This window comes from Mustela erminea, chromosome 2 (assembly GCF_009829155.1).
Source record: "Mustela erminea isolate mMusErm1 chromosome 2, mMusErm1.Pri, whole genome shotgun sequence".
Lineage (NCBI taxonomy): Eukaryota > Metazoa > Chordata > Mammalia > Carnivora > Mustelidae > Mustela > Mustela erminea.
Window position 1 is genome coordinate 86,806,059 of NC_045615.1, and position 16,019 is coordinate 86,822,077.

At 35.8% G+C, this 16,019-nt stretch overlaps 1 long non-coding RNA gene across 1 annotated transcript; it reads left to right on the forward strand.

Annotated features, from left to right (window-relative positions):
- Nucleotides 1-221: 221 nt before the first annotated feature.
- LOC116583462 lies at nt 222-15,523 on the forward strand. The gene is made up of 3 exons (XR_004282747.1): nt 222-306; nt 6,032-6,188; nt 15,422-15,523. It is a non-coding gene; the product is annotated as an uncharacterized LOC116583462 (long non-coding RNA).
- The last annotated feature ends 496 nt before the right edge of the window (nt 15,524-16,019 follow it).

Sequence of the window (16,019 nt, forward strand, 5' to 3'; positions counted from 1 at the left end):
TCCAAGTACAATAATTGGGTAAAAAATGGAGTGACTTAATTATTTGCTCAGTGTAAAAAGTAGTTTAGGAAAGATTTTTTTCAGGGAAAGCTGAAGTAATGACAATCAAGGAAAGAAAATGTTTACCAATTTCATACTATTAGTTAAATCAAAACTTGTGCCATTGGAAGTCAAGAAAATAAAAAATTATGTTCCTTCTATTCAAATTTAAAAGCAGTCTACAATGAAAGGCTGAAAAGGACTTTGAGATGACTGGTTAGAAGCAAATAAAGAATACATATGGAACACAACTGATCAACATATTGAGTAAGTAATTACAGAAAGTGATTTTTAGAACATGTTCTGAGAACAACTAGAAATATACTGCACTTAGGTCGAAAGAAATACAAAGGTTCATAGAACATAAAAAAAATTGATGACAATATATCATGGAAGAGGATAATGGCAGAGCCTTTGAAAATTCTCACCACTGATGTGTTTTAAAAAGTATGAAAACCCAAAGTTTTAGAATGAATGAATAAAGGGTTCAGAAAGTAGTCCTCCAGACAAAATATACATATATGCACAAGTGTATAAATATATACATATATTAAGCATAAATATGAATTTATATATATAAATATATATACGCATGCATACATATATATAGTGTATATATCCATATATACATATATATGTATTTTATATACACACACACACACACACACACAAAATTAGTTCCCCTGGAAAGTTGATAAAGGAAGAGCTCTGTTGTGCAGAAATGGACAGAGATGCTTAGGACAAACAAAGGAGGTCTAACAACTCTCAGCAGTACAAAATAGAAAGAGATCACACTGAATTAAATGAAATTAAAATGAATGTGAGTGCCATCTGCACATGCCTAAAAATATCTGCAGTATCTGCCTCTTTTTTTTTTTTTTTTTTTTTTTTTTTACTTTCAGGTGTGCATATATAATGTGTGTAGGTTCATTCTTCACATAAAGCTTAGGTCTATCAAATGTTGAAATTGAAGATTTTATTTCACATTCTCTTCAAACACATTCCAACTGAAAAAATAGTTCAAAGGATATCCATAATATTCATCACAATGCATATTATTTACTCACATTTGTTAATGACATGATAAAAATAAGAGTTATTTGCCCTAGTGAGTGTATTTTTATCTTTTCCACATGATTGTATTATATAACGACAGTTCATTTATCTACTTTTAGAAGTAGAAATGCTCTATATATTATATAATATGTTTTTAAATAATAGACTTTTTCAGAATGGCTTTAGTTTTATAGAAAACTGAACAAGAAGTGCAAAATTCCCATGTATATCCTCAAGTATAGTTTCCCTTTTCCCTAATCTCTTGTATTAATGTGATACACTTGTTACAACTGATGAACAAAACTGATACATTATTAACTCAAGTCCATAGTTTACATTAGGATTCTCTCTTTGTATTGTAAGTTCTATGGGTTCTACCAATACATAATGTATCCACCATATAGAATCCATAATTCTATCCATATAGAATTGTCTCACTGCCCTAAAAACCCCTGTCCATCCTATTCATCTTGCCCCAACTGCCCAGGAACTCCTGTCAAGAGATTTTTTTTTTTTTTAACTCTATGGTTTTGCCTTTTCCAAAATGCTCTATATATTATATAATATAGTATATAGCTTTTTGGTTTGGTTTCTTTCATGTATAAATATGCATAGAAGTTTCCTCATGATATTTCATTGACCTGATAGCTTGTTTCTTTCCTAAGTAGAAAATTTTAATAATGAAGACATTTGTTTACTTCAGTGACCAGCTTAGAGATGAATACAAATACATTTTTGACCTACAGAAACAAAAGAAAAATTATGTCATATTTTCAATTTGAAAGATGAATTCTACCATTACATCCTTTTCTTGGGAAAAAAAATTACTTGTGTTGAAGGGAGTATAATTATTAAGTATTTCAGAATGAAATTATTTTGTCTTAATATTTGATTTATCAGACATTATTTTTTGTTAAATAAACAATATCAGAGACTGCTTTTTATTAATTACTATAATTTATTTTATAAAAAGTGAAATTCATCTTCCAATGGCATACAGATCTGTATATCTTCCTTGATAGATGTAGCTCTGTTTCTATTTATAGAACTATATATCTATTTTTACTTGATTATTTTCTTATTTGCTGTAAAAAAGAGAAAGTTTTAATAAATGTGCATATAATATTTTTTTCTTGTGAGAATGTGAATACATCCCTTGGAGTGAAAATTATTTGTCAGATTTTCAACATTTTTGTTCAACTGGATGTGCATAAATTATATTTCATCATAATTGAAATTTGTATTTACCTGATTGTTAAATGTACTGACCACTTGGATTTCCTCTTCCACTGATTTTTGACTCACAAGAATTTCCAACCCCCCCCCGCCACAGGAATTTTTAAAAAAAATTTTTTTTTTTAAGATTTTATTTATTTGACAGAGAGAGATCACAAGTAGGCAGAGAGGCAGGCAGAGAGAGAGGAGGAAGCAGGATCCCCGCCGAGCAGAGAGCCCAATGCGGGACTTGATCCTAGGACCCTGAGATCATGACCTGAGCCAAGGCAGCGCAGCGGCTTAACCCACTGAGCCACCCAGGAGCCCCTGCTCACAGGAATTTTTTAAAACATGTTTTATGTAACAGTCCTTTGTTGCTTGGACAAAATGGAGAAAGATTCATCAAATTATGGAATTTTCTTCTAGTTTGCTAGAAGTCTTTCATAAATAGATGGGATACCTTTTCTGGAATTGCTTTGCAATGTGTATAAACATAGAAATAGATAATCATCCAAGAGATTAGCTTAACTTTTCTATTTCACACTGTCTTATCCGGTTATGGTTTCAAAGTTTTACAGCATCAGGAAAAAAACACTGGGGAGAATTTTGTCTCTTTCTATTTCCCAGACTTAATTTTTTTAAAGATTTTATTTATTTATTTGACAGACAGATCACAAGTAGGCAGAGAGGCAAGCAGAGAGAGAGGAAGAGAAGCAGGCTTCCTGCCAAGCAGAGAGTCAGATGCAGGGCTGGATGCTAGGACCCTGGGATCATGACCTGAGCCGAAGGCAGAGGCTTTAACCCACTGAGCCACCCAGGCGTCCTGTATGTCATATTTTAAAACAAAATGTCTGACATATAAGTACCATTTCTTATAAACTCATATATTTATTTGCTTTGTAATTTAGTTTAATTGCACACTGAATCCAGAAAAAGGATTATTTTTTCTTAGTACTTTGGAGATACAGTTTCATTTTCTTCCAGCTAATAATATTGCCATTGCAAGTAATATAAATATTATTCTTGCAATTTCTTCTTGTTTCTTCTCTAGGTATGTATGATTTTGTTTTTGTCCTTGGTGTTCTGCAATTTCTTATTATCATAATGAAATTTTATTCTTATTTGTATTATGTTCTTATAATATAGTTTGTTTTTGTTTTTGTTTTTGTTTTTGATACTGCCTTGACTCAGTTTTGAGGCCCTAGCTAGAGGCCAGTACAATCTCTAAGCTGAGCGGCTAATTAAATCCACACTCCTAACCAACTCCCTTCCTGGATTCTCACACTCTAGCCACTATACTCCTGCCCCCATTGCCCTAGGCTCAAGTAACAGACAAGAAGGGAGCTTCTAAGCCCCAGTGTGCCCCAAAATAATTCAAAGTAGCCAATGTTAAATGGACTTACCCTGTCTTGCCCCTCCTTTCTTATGGAAACCACAGTAAAGACATGTGCTCACGATTCTTTCTCGCTCTGCTTTGTGATTGGTTCCAGGACTTCACCCTAACTGGTCCTGTCTTGTGTTTTGTCTTTTCCCTGGAGTACTCTGAGGAACAAGATGATAAGATCTGTTCTGTTTTCTCTCTCTTGATCTGCATCTGACCTCTTCCCATCCCACCACAGTATTAGAATAGTGCTCATGTACAGATGTTAACAATTATTAAATGTTCTGAAGGCCTCAAAGATAGATAACAAAATCTCTGCTCTTTTCCTGTCTCTGGTCAGTAATCAGTGAGACCTTGGAAAATTGAGTTTATTTTGTCACCTTAGTTCACCACTTCCTGCCTTGATTCACTTCATCTGTTTGACAAAACCGCTGCAAACTTCCAGGCCTCTTGACTACCAAAAAAAGCCAAATTCAATCTCCAAGTCTATCCCTAACTGGCTCAAACACCAATTTCCAGTTAGTAGTTCTGAGATATTCCTTACTTTCTTGCAATGATACATTTCCCATCAGTTATGCATTTAATAAAATTTTGTTGTATTTTAATTGCAACCTCTATTTATTGTATATTGAGTCTTTTCTGCATATTTCTCAGTATTTAAATAACTGAAATGTGCCATCTCTCTGCAATACTCCTCCTGAGCTGTTTTTAATAATGTCACTATTGATCTTCATAGCAACATTTTCAAAGAAATGTTTGTCTTGTCTCATTTAATCTCTTGGTGTAATTTTTAAGTTTTTTTTTTTTCCCCCTAGCTTATCATTCACACCGTCTCAACCTTGTGTGCTCTATTTTCTTTGAAAAGTCCTTCTTGGATTTCTCTGTCCCACCTCTTTAAGCTTTTACCCCTAGTACTCTTCATACTGTGTTCCTGAATTAAGTAAAGCCTTTCCTCCCTTTGTCCATTGTGCTGGATGTTTATGTTGCTTGGAAAGCTGCACATGCAGTTTTTTGCTTTTTTTTTTTATATATGATTGACTGATTTTATTTACCCTTCAATTCTTAGAATATTTGTAAATTTTTTTCTCAAAGATTCTTTACCTTACCTGCTAATTCCAAGCCCTTACCCTCTTCACCCTCAGACACCTTTTTGCTTTTCTTTAGAATCCTAATAAAACCTCCATACACACACACACACACACACACCACACACACTGGAAGCATATATATTATATATAAAATATAACTGGATTATATATTATATTAAATATGTATTTAATATAGTATATATTATATTAAAATATAACTGGACCTTTTAATGTAGTTGGATATTTTTATTAATTTGGTAATCTGTTATTTAATTTTTTGAGACATAAAGATAAGCTTGTGAGGTTAGGTGTGATTATTTCCATTATTGATAAGTAAATAGTCTACAGCCATACCACCCTGAATGCGCCCGATCTCGTCTGATAAGTAAATAAATATGGCTAAAGCCTAAATAATATGATCAAGATGTTTCACTTACAAATAATGCAACTGTTACACACAGTCAGTTTGGTTCCGAATCCAGTGTTCTTTTTACCGTATTGATTTTCTTCTATGTGATTACACCTTTCATAAATAGATTTGCTTAATGGGTATCTGTAAATGCCTACCAAATATCCTTCACCAAGCATAGGTCTGGGTAATTGTAACTTCAATTTATTAAGACTATGCTACAGGGAGCACCTGGGTGGCTCAGTGGGTTAAAGCCTCTGCCTTTGGCTCAGGTCATGATCCCATGGTCCTGGGATCCAGCCCCGCATCAGGCTCTCTGTTGAGCAGGGGACCTGTTTCCTCCTCTCTCTCTGCTTGCCTCTCTGCCTACCTGTGATCTCTGTCAAATAAATAAATAAAATCTTTAAAAAAAAAAAAGACTATGATATAGTTGGTAATTACTTTATTCTATGCTAATTTTCTACTTTTATTCACTTGAAAATTCTGTTTCATATTATATCACTGGTCATTGTTAGAAATTATAAAGTTAGGGCGCCTGGGTGGCTCAGTGGGTTAAGCTGCTGCCTTCGGCTCAGGTCATGATCTCAGGGTCCTGGGATCGAGTCCCGCATCGGGCTCTCTGCTCAGCAGGGAGCCTGCTTCCCTTTCTCTCTCTGCCTGCCTCTCCGTCTACTTGTGATTTCTCTCTGTCAAATAAATAAATAAAATCTTTAAAAAAAAAAAAAAGAAATTATAAAGTTAGGTCCTTTTAAGCATCACCCTCTTAATGGTATCAATACTTAAGGAGATAATAGAAGTCATTATTGCCATTGACACCAATTAATCCTTTTTAAACACCCACAGAGTTCCTGGAATCATACAGAATGCAGAAGAGAAAGTATATAGTGAAAAGCCCTTGAATAACTTAAAATTTTGTTCATACAACTAAACACTCTAAAATGTTATGCAGTATCAAGAAAAGAAAGTATCATGACCAACTTTCGTCTGGAATTGAAAGAAGGTGAGATATTTTGAAAGTTGCCAGTACTTTTCAAATAACTATTTTTAATAGTTCAGATAAATCTTTGTGTCAAAATTTATCATTGGTTAAGTATACTGTGAATGTGCATAGTTAAATCATAGCTATGTGAATCAGATTAAACATCAGCTGTCAAATTTAATTTGGAATTGCCATCTGAAAAATTTTTTTAAATTAAGCTGAATATTGTCTATGATAACTGCTAAGTATATAAAATAATAGCTATAAACCTTGTGAGACAGATTAAGATTTAAGCTTTTTGCAAATTACTTAATGTGTCTCAGACACATTTTATACATCTGTAAAATAATATACCTAATAATTTTTTATTTTATATGGATGTTGAGAAGGTTTAATTATGTATCAAATGGTGCTTAGCCATTTGTGTTTGGTACTGAGTATACATAAACATTGTTATAATTATCCAATAACTGTTAAAACTGAACTTAATCCGAAATTGTATAGTTGCTTTTGTTTAATATATGTATATATTTTTTCACGTTTTGTTACTTTATTTTGGCACACAACACAATAACTTGTATATAATGATCTTGCTTTCTTTTTTTTTTTTAATTTTTTATTTTTTATAAACATATGTTTTTATCCCAGGGGTACAGGTCTGTGAATCACCAGGTTTACATACTTCACAACACTCACCAAAGCACATACCCTCCCCAATGTCGATAATCCCACCCCCTTCTCCCAAACCCCCTCCCCCCAGCAACCCTCAGTTTGTTTTGTGAGATTAAGAGTCACTTATGGTTTGTCTCCCTCCCAATCCCATCTTGTTTCATTTAATCTTCTCCTACCCACTTAAGCCCCCATGTTGCATCACCACTTCCTCATATCAGGGAGATCATATGATAGTTGTCTTTCTCTGCTTGACTTATGTCACTAAGCATGATACGCTCTAGTTCCATCCATATTGTCGCAAATGGCAAGATTTCATTTCTTTTGATGGCTGCATAGTATTCCATTGTGTATATATATCACATCTTCTTGATCCATTCATCTGTTGATGGACATCTAGGTTCTTTCCATAGTTTGGCTATTGTGGACATTGCTGCTATAAACATTTGGGTACACGTGCCCCTTTGGATCACTACGTTTGTATCTTTAGGGTAAATACCCAATAGTGCAATTGCTGGGTCATAGGGCAGTTCTATTTTCAACATTTTGAGGAACCTCCATGCTGTTTTCCAGAGTGGCTGCACCAGCTTGCATTCCCACCAACAGTGTAGGAGGGTTCCTCTTTCTCCGCATCCTCGCCAGCATCTGTCATTTCCTGACTTGTTTATTTTAGCCATTCTGACTGGTGTGAGGTGATATCTCATTGTGGTTTTGATTTGTATTTCCCTGATGCCGAGTGATATGGAGCACTTTTTCATGTGTCTGTTGGCCATCTGGATGTCTTCTTTGCAGAAATGTCTGTTCATGTCCTCTGCCCATTTCTTGATTGGATTATTTGTTCTTTAGGTGTTGAGTTTGCTAAGTTCTTTATAGATTCTGGACACTAGTCCTTTATCTGATATGTCGTTTGCAAAGATCTTCTCCCATTCTGTCAGTTGTCTTTTGATTTTGTGAACTGTTTCCTTTGCTGTGCAAAAGCTTTTGATCTTGATGAAATCCCAATAGTTCATTTTTGCCCTTGCTTCCCTTGCCTTTGGCGTTGTTCCTAGGAAGATGTTGCTGTGGCTGAGGTCGAAGAGGTTGCTGCCTGTGTTCTCCTCAAGGATTTTGATGGATTCCTTTCGCACATTGAGGTCCTTCATCCATTTTGAGTCTATTTTTGTGTGTGGTGTAAGGAAATGGTCCAATTTCATTTTTCTGCATGTGGCTGTCCAATTTTCCCAGCACCATTTATTGAAGAGGCTATATTTTTTCCATTGGACATTCTTTCCTGCTTTGTCGAAGATTAGTTGACTGTAGAGTTGAGGGTCTATTTCTGGGCTCTCTATTCTGTTCCATTGATCTATGTGTCTGTTTTTGTGCCAGTACCATGCTGTCTTGATGATGACAGCTTTGTAATAGAGCTTGAAGTCCGGAATTGTGATGCCACCAACGTTGGCTTTCTTTTTCAATATCCCTTTGGCTATTCGAGGTCTTTTCTGGCTCCATATAAATTTTAGAATTATTTGTTCCATTTCTTTGAAAAAGATAGATGGTACTTTGATAGGAATTGCATTAAATGTGTAGATTGCTTTAGGTAGCATAGACATTTTCACAATATTTATTCTTCCAATCCAAGAGCATGGAACATTTTTCCATTTCTTTGTGTCTTCCTCAATTTCTTTCATGAGTACTTTATAGTTTTCTGAGTATAGATTCTGTGCCTCTTTGGTTAGGTTTATTCCTAGGTATCTTATGGTTTTGGGTGCAATTGTAAAAGGGATGGACTCCTTAATTTCTCTTTCTTCTGTCTTGCTGTTGGTGTACAGAAATGCAACTGATTTCTGTGCATTGATTTTATATCCTGACACTTTACTGAATTCCTGTATAAGTTCTAGCAGTTTTGGAGTGGAGTCTTTTTGGTTTTCCACATATAGTATCATATCATCTGCGAAGAGTGATAATTTGACTTCTTCTTTGCCAATTTGGATTCCTTTAATTTCCTTTTGTTGTCTGATTGCTGAGGCTAGGACCTCTAGTACTATGTTGAATAGCAGTGGTGATAATGGACATCCCTGCCGTGTTCCTGACCTTAGCGGAAAAGCTTTCAGTTTTTCTCCATTGAGAATGATATTTGTGGTGGGTTTTTCATAGATGACTTTGATGATATTGAGGTATGTGCCCTCTATCCCTACACTTTGAAGAGTTTTGATCAGGAAGGGATGCTGTACTTTGTCAAATGCTTTTTCAGCATCTATTGAGAGGATCATATGGTTCTTGTTCTTTCTTTTATTGACGTGTTGTATCACATTGACTGATTTGCGGATGTTGAACCAACCTTGCAGCCCTGAAATAAATCCCACTTGGTCGTGTTGAATGATCCTTTTAATGTACTGTTGAATCCTATTGGCTAGTATTTTGTTGAGTATTTTCGCATCTGTGTTCATCAAGTATATTGGTCTATAGCTCTCTTTTTTGATGGGATCCTTGTCTGGTTTTGGGATCAAGGTGATGCTGGCCTCATAAAATGAGTTTGGAAGTTTTCCTTCCATTTCTATTTTTTGGAACAGTTTCAGGAGAATAGGAATTAGTTCTTCTTTAAATGTTTGGTAGAATTCCCCCGGGAAGCCATCTGGCCCTGGGCTTTTGTTTGTTTGGAGATTTTTAATGACTGTTTCAATCTCCTTACTCGTTATGGGTCTGTTCAGGCTTTCTATTTCTTCCTGGTTCCGTTGTGGTAGTTTATATGTTTCTAGGAATGCATCCATTTCTTCCAGATTGCCAAATTTGTTGGCGTAGAGTTGCTCATAGTATGTTCTTATAATAGTTGGTATTTCTTTGGTGTTAGTTGTGATCTCTCCTCTTTCATTCATGATTTTATTTATTTGGGTCCTTTCTCTTTTCTTTTTGATAAGTCGGGACAGGGGTTTATCAATTTTATTAATTCTTTCAAAGAACCAGCTCCTAGTTTCGTTGATTTGTTCTATTGTTTTTTTGGTTTCGATTTCATTGATTTCTGCTCTGATCTTTATGATTTCCTCTTCTCCTGGTGGGCTTAGGGTTTCTTTCTTGTTCTTTCTCCAGCTCCTTTAGGTGTAGGGTTAGGTTGTGTACCTGCGACCTTTCTTGTTTCTTGAGGAAGGCTTGTACCGCTATATATTTTCCTCTCAGGACTGCCTTTGTTGTGTCCCACAGATTTTGAACCTTTGTATTTTCATTATCATTTGTTTCCATGATTTTTTTCAATTCTTCTTTAATTTCCCAGTTGACCCATTCATTCTTTAGAAGGATGCTGTTTAGTCTCCATGTATTTGGGTTCTTTCCAAACTTCCTTTTGTGGTTGAGTTCTAGCTTTAGAGCATTGTGATCTGAACATATGCAGGGAATGATGCCAATCTTTTGATACCGGTTGAGTCCTGATTTAGGATCGAGGATGTGATCTATTCTGGAGAATGTTCCAATTGCACTAGAGAAGAATGTGTATTCTGTTGCTTTGGGATGAAATGTTCTGAATATATCTGTGATGTCCATCTGGTCCAGTGTGTCGTTTAAGGCCTTTATTTCCTTACTGATCTTTTGCTTGGATGATCTGTCCATTTCAGTGAGGGGAGTGTTAAAGTCCCCTACTATTATTGTATTATTGTTGATGTGTTTCTTTGATTTTGTTATTAATTGGTTTATATAGTTGGCTGCTCCCACGTTGGGGGCATAGATATTTAAAATTGTTAGATCTTCTTGTTGGACAGACCCTTTGAGTATGATATAGTGTCCTTCCTCATCTCTTATTATAGTCATTGGCTTAAAATCTAATTGATCTGATATAAGGATTGCCACTCCTGCTTTCTTCTGATGTCCATTAACATGGTAAATTCTTTTCCACCCCCTCACTTTAAATCTGGAGGTGTCTTTGGGCTTAAAATGAGTTTATTGGAGGCAACATATAGATGGGTTTTGTTTTTTTATCCATTCTGATACCCTGTGTCTTTTGAAAGGGGCATTTAGCCCATTAACATTCAGGGTAACTAATGAGAGATATGAATTTAGTGCCATTGTATTGCCTGGAAGGTGACTGTTACTGTATATGGTCTCTGTTCCTTTCTGATCTACCACTTGTAGGCTCTCTCTTTGCTTAGAGGACCCCTTTCAATATTTCCTGTAGAGCTGGTTTGGTGTTTGCAAATTCTTTCAGTTTTTGTTTGTCCTGGAAGATTTTAGTCTCTCCTTCTATTTTCAATGATAGCCTGGCTGGATATAGTATTCTTGGCTGCATGTTTTTCTCGTTTAGTGCTCTGAAAATATCATGCCAGCTCTTTCTGGCCTGCCAGGTCTCTGTGGATAAGTCAGCTGCCAATCTAATATTTTTACCATTGTATGTTACAGACTTCTTTTCCCGGGCTGCTTTCAGGATTTTCTCTTTGTCACTGAGACTTGTAAATTTTATTATTAGGTGACGGGGTGTGGGCCTATTCTTATTGATTTTGAGGGGCGTTCTCTGAACCTCCTGAATTTTGATGCTCGTTCCCTTTGCCATATTGGGGAAATTCTCCCCAATAATCTCTCCAGTATACCTTCTGCTCCCCTCTCTCTTTCTTCTTCTTCTGGAATCCCAATTATTCTAATGTTGTTTCATCTCATGGTGTCACTTCTCTCTCGAATTCTCCCCTCGTGGTCCAGTAGCTGTTTGTCCCTCTTTTGCTCAGCTTCTTTATTCTCTGTCATTTGGTCTTCTATATCACTAATTCTTTCTTCTGCCTCATTTATCCTAGCAGTGAGAGCCGCCATTTTTGATTGCACCCCATTAATATCTTTTTTGATTTCAACTTGGTTAGATTTTAGTTCTTTTATTTCTCCAGAAAGGGCTTTTATATCTCCCGAGAGGGTTTCTCTAATATCTTCCATGCCTTTTTCGAGCCCGGCAAGAACCTTGAGAATTGTCATTCTGAACTCTAGATGTGACATATTACCGATGTCTGTATTGATTAGGTCCCTAGCCTTCGGTACTGCCTCTTGTTCTTTTTTTTGTGTTGAATTTTTCCTTCTTGTCATTTTGTCCAGATAAGAGTATATGAAGGAGCCAGGAAAATACTAAAAGGGTGGCAACAACCCCAGAAAAATATGTTTTAACCAAATTAGAAGAGATCCCTAATTGTGAGGGGGGAGATAGAGGATAAAAAGAGGTTCAAAAAGGAAGAAAGAAAAAAAAAGAAAAAAGAAAAAAAAATAAAAGAATTAAAAAAAAATAAGAAAAATATAAAAAAGAAAAAATATATATATTAGATAAACTGGTTAAAAAACGTTAAAAAAGAAAAAGGTAAAAGTTAAAAAAAAATTTTACCAGAAGGTGAAGAAAAAAACAAAATATGAAAAAGAAAAAAAATTAAATTAACTGCAAGACTAAAAAAAATCACAGGGAAAAAGCCATGTGTTCCGTGCTTTGCTTTCTCCTCCTCTGGAATTCTGCTGCTCTCCTTGGTATTGAAACCACAGTCCTTTTAGGTGAACTTGGTCTCGGCTGGATTTCTTGATGATCTTCTGGGGGAGGGGCCTGTTGTAGTGATTCTCAAGTCTTTGCCCCAGGCGGAATTGCACCGCCCTTATCAGGGGCCGGGGTGAGTAATCCGCTCGGGTTTGCTTTCAGGAGCTTTTGTTCCCTGAGCGCTTTCCGTAGAGTTCCGGAGGACGGGAACACATATGGCGGCCTCCTGGTCTCCGGCCCGGAGGAGCCGAGAGCCCAGGGCCCCACTCCTCAGTGAGCCCTCAGAGAACCGCGCCCAGTTACTCCCGTCTGCCTGACCTCTGGCCGCGCTCCGAGCTCACCGAGCCTGCGACCGGTTCAAGGTAACACCGAGCTGTGAGCTTACTGTCGGCTCTGTTTCTGTAGCCGGCTTTCCCATTCCAATACCCGCAAGCTCTGCGACACTCAGACACCCCCGATCCTTCTGTGACCCTGCAGGACCTGAGGCCACGCTGACCCCGCGTGGGCTTCGCTCCTGTTTAGCCTCTGGAGCGATGTCCCTCAGTGGAACAGACTTTTAAAAGTCCTGATTTTGTGTGCCGTTGCTCTGCCGCTTGCCGGGACCCGGCCCCTCCCCCCGGGGTCTATCTTCCCGTCGCTTTGGATTCACTTCTCCGCCCGTCCTACCTTTCAGAAAGTGGTTGTTTTTCTGTTTCCAGAATTGCTGTTCTTCTTCTCTTCGATCTGCCGATGGATTTTCAGGTGTTTGCAATCTTTAGATAAGCTATCTAGCTGATCTCTGGCTAGCTGAAGTAGTCTCAGCCTGCTACTTCTCTGCCATCTTGACTCCTCCCCTCCTAATATATATATATTTTTAAGATTTTATTTATTTGAGAGAGAGAACATAAGAAGGGGCAGGGTCAGAGGGAGAACCAGATTTCAGACTCGAACCCAGGACTTGATCCCAGGACTCCAGGATCAGGACCTGAGCTGAGGGCAGTTGCTTAACCAATTGAGCCACCCAGGCTCCCTGTATAGTTGCTTTTACACTAATCATTTATAAATGAGCAGAGAACAATTATAGGTTTATTTTGTTGTTTCTGTTTGTTTGGTTTGGTTTTGACTTTATAAGTCACTTTGATTCAGATGACATTTTTTTTGTACTAAAGAGTTTTTGTTGCTTTAGCAATGTTAAAAAAAATTTTTTACTGGATTGATTTCATTTATTTGACTGATCTCTCAAGTATATCCTTTTCTAATTCATTGCCAGCTGACTCTTTTCAAAGGGACATTCCCTGTGCTCATTTCCACTTTGAAAGGTGTTAGAGATTAATAAAACTGAGTTAGCATTACAATGAATAATTTTAAGACTCAGTATACATTTAAAGACTCAGTTTTCACAGTATAAAAAAAGATGGGAATGATCTCACTGATACTATTTTTTTATAGCATTAAGTACTATTACATTTAAAGGTACCACAATAAGCCTTTGAAATAAGACACTACTGCAGGTATCTGTAGAGTTTGAATTTCTGTAAAGAATTCTTAAATGCATGAATGAGATGTGTTTGTTTTCTAAAATGTCAACGTTAACACTTTATTTTTAAGAACCATATGTATTACTGATCCGAATGACAGAAAAACAAGATTAAGCATATCTATTTTGAAAACCTATTATGTGAATTTTGAAGGGGAAAATAAGCTTTTCCATAAATAGAATAAATTTTAGTTTCTCTGTATGCTGAGCTTTACATTTTAGTCACAAGGACATTTGCATGATTTTCTCATGCTAATAGGTTGTAAAATAAAAGGAGTAGCATTGTTTATAGAAAATGTTTGAAAGCCAGAAAGAGTATTTATGTGATTGACAAAGGATTCTTTCTTTCCACAAAAACACATGAAACTCTAAAAGAGTTTACAAAGTTAAAATAAATATGCTTCAGTGTTTTTGCTTATAAAATTAAAAAAAAAAAAAACCTGTCATGGTCCTTCCAAAAATGTTATAAAATGTGAGAAGTAGTGGAAATTATTTCTGAAATAGTTTAATATTGTAGATTTTATGATAGTATGAATTGTGCCATATAAATATGATTAAGCACATTCTAAGTATTTAAGTTTAAATCAATTTATTTGTTCTTTATATTAAAGGGATTTATAGCTCTTAAGTTTAACACATTCCTATATATTTACATGCCATAATATAATAAAATTAGTTAGGCTGAGGTGCCTGGGTGGCTCAGTTGGTTAAGTGACTGCCTTCAGCTCAGGTCATGATGCTGGAGTCCTGGGATCAAGTCCCACATTGGGCTCCCAGTTCCACAGGGAGTCTGCTTCTCCCTCTGACCTTCTTGCTCATGCTCTCTCTCACTGTTTCTCCCTCTCAAATAAATAAATAAAAATAAAATATTTTTTAAAAATAGGCTAACAAAACTGTGCAAGAAGCAATAATTCAAATGAGAAGAGTTCTGCAAAATTACAAAAAAGGTGATTAAGGTAGAGATAAGATTATTTGACAAAGGAATCTCAAAGATGGATTACCCTTGTTTAAGATTTCAATCTCTCTTTCTCTTTTGGTAATAGAATAAATTTCTACTAATCATTTCAATTTATCATGTCAAATTCTATTCTTAATTTTTTTCATTAAACATATGTCTTTAAAAATTGTAAAAATATATCAGCATTGTTAAGTGAGGTATTCTGTGTTTTGATTTTTATTAATGTGAACTTTAGTCATGTTCAATAATTTAAGTTTCAAAATACACTTCCATAAAAGTTTTCATGAAAGACTACTATCAAAGAGAATGTCTCTTATTTTAATTAGCAGAATACTGAACTAAGCAGAATATTTCAATGTACAGGAAGCATGTTTTCCTCTAGCAAGTGTCTGGTGTTTATGTTCCCTTTTCATCATCATTATTAAGCAAGATAATAACAACAGCATTTAATAAGTGCTTATCTCATAGCACTCTCAAGGAAGCTGAATAAAGGAAATGAAATATTCATGATTCTTGTCCTCTGAAAATAGTTTAATAGAAGAAACACTTTAATGAAAATGTGTGTATAAACATACATATACACACACAACTAAGAGGTTAGGATTAACCTAAATGTTTATATGACATGTCAACCACTAAAGTAATGTTATTTTCAGGGAACTGGGTAGAAACCAGACTGCTCAGTGTCTATTTCTGTATCCACTTCACTCTTAGTCACTGGCTGTTTGAACTATGTTTATAAGGAAGGATGAATCCACTATCAGGTCAGTAATATACATCCTATATTTTTCGTTGTTATTGTTGTTGATTTTCAACATTTTATTTTTGTAACAGAGAAAGAGAGGAAGAGTTCGTGAGCCAGGAGGCGAGGCAGGGGGTGAAGGAGAAACAGACTCCCCACTGAGCAGAGAGCCCAGGGTGGTATTCAACCCAGGAACCCTGTGATCATGAACTGAGTCTAAAGTAGCCACTTAATAACTGAGCCACCCAGTAACCCCAATAAATCCTATATTGTTAAAATGATTTACTCTCTACTATTCATCAGATTTAAACAAACTTCTGTTCTTTTTAAAAATTAATGTATCTTGGTTAATTTCTCTTCTGCTTTCAGTCATCATTGTATTTTCCACTAATACCTCCCTGTCTGATATTATGAAATGCTCCTTCACCTTTGATACAAATAACATTTGTGACTCCTGATTTACAATCACCATTGTTGTTTACCTCTTCCATGAGGAGATTCTTCTTGTTCCT